A 1,811-nucleotide genomic window follows, 5' to 3' on the forward strand; every position below is an offset into this window, starting at 1 on the left:
GGGAGGGATTCGGGGCAGGAGGAGAAGGGGATGACAGAAGATAAGATGGCTGGATGGCATCACCAACTCAATGGACATGAGTTTGAGTGAACTCTGGGAGTTGGTGATGGACAGGGAGGCCTGGCGTGCTGCAATTCATGGGGTTGCAAAGAGTCGGACACGACTGAACGACTGAACTGAACTGAACTGAAAGTTATTTTTCTATATTTTAGACATGATAAATACAAATAGATACTCCATTCTTGTCATGCCTCATAGATCTTCTGGCCTTAATCTGGGCCTGTGTGAGCCTACCTTTGAAGATCACTGCTCTGAACAATTGAGGTAACTTGAGGTAAATGAATAAGTGTTCTTGAAGAAATGTACCTTATGTTGATGGGGAAGAGATCCACCTCTAGGAACACTTTAAGAGCATTTTTGGGCTTTTCTTGCATAGGAATTTGGATGGAAAATGCATTAAATAGAACACTCTGGCCTTTGACCTTCCCTGGAGTTTCTCTTGGGATCAGTGATCAGAGCTTTGAAAAGAGATCTGCAGTTATTCATATGCCAATGTCTCCTCAAGTTCTGCCCCATTCATATTACCATCACAATTTTTACCTTCTCAAAGTACCATGGTATTTTTATTTTAGGAATAGTTGTATTTAAATTTTCTCATTTTCACTTAAATTAAAAAAGGTCTTTTATATCACTATCATAAATGTAAAGTCAACTTTGCTTGCCATAAATAGTGAGAAATTTAAAAAAGAAAAAAAAAGCATGTAATTATTAAACTTTTCAAAACCACAATGAGATACCACCTCACACCTATGAGAATGGTTATTACCAAAAAGACATGAGACAACAAGTATTGTCGAGGATATGGAGAAAGGGGCAACTTCGTGCACCATTGGTGGAAATGTAAATTTGTATAGCCACTATGGACAAGAGTATGGAGGTTCCTCAGAAAATTAAGAATAGAACTCCTGTACAGAATTTTACTTCTGGTTTATATCCAAAGGAAATGAAAACAGGATATAAAAGAGACATCTGCACTCCCAAGTACACTGCAATATCATTTACAATAGCCAGGATATGGAGACAACCTAAATGTCTATCAATGAATGAGTGGACAACGCTATGAAATGTATGTACAACAGAATATTATTCAGCGGTAAGAAAGATGGAAATCTTGCCATTTGTGAAAGCATGGATGGAGTGCTAGGGCATTATGCTAAGTGAAATAAGCCAGACAGAGGGAGACAAACACTGCACGTTATCACTTGCAGTGGAATAAAAAAAAGTCAAACTCATACAAACAAAAAGTAGAAAAGTGGCTGAGAGGTAAGGGAAATAGGGAAAGATTGGTAAAAGAGTACAAACTTTTGCCTATAAGATGAGTAAGTTCTGAGGATCTGATGTAAAACATGGTGACTGCAGTTTATAACATTGTATCGTATAACTGAAGTTCAGCTCAGTTCAGTTCAGTTCAGTTCAGTGGCTCAGTCATGTCCGACTCTTTGTGACCCCATGAATTGCAGCACGCCAGGCCTCCCTGTCCATCACCAACTCCCAAAGTTCACTCAGACTCACGTCCATCGAGTCGGTGATGCCATCCAGCCATCTCATCCTCTGTTGTCCCCTTCTCCTCCTGCCCTCAATCCCTCCCAGCATCAGAGTCTTTTCCAATGAGTCAACTCTTTGCATGAGGTGGCCAAAGTACTGGAGTTTCAGCTTCAGCATCATTCCTTCCAAAGAAATCCCAGGGCTGATCTCCTTCAGAATGGACTGGTTGGATCTCCTTGCAGTCCAAGGGACTCTCAAGAGTCTTC

This window comes from Bison bison, unplaced genomic scaffold (genome assembly GCF_000754665.1).
Source record: "Bison bison bison isolate TAMUID 2011002044 unplaced genomic scaffold, Bison_UMD1.0 scf7180017864363, whole genome shotgun sequence".
Taxonomy (NCBI): domain Eukaryota; kingdom Metazoa; phylum Chordata; class Mammalia; order Artiodactyla; family Bovidae; genus Bison; species Bison bison.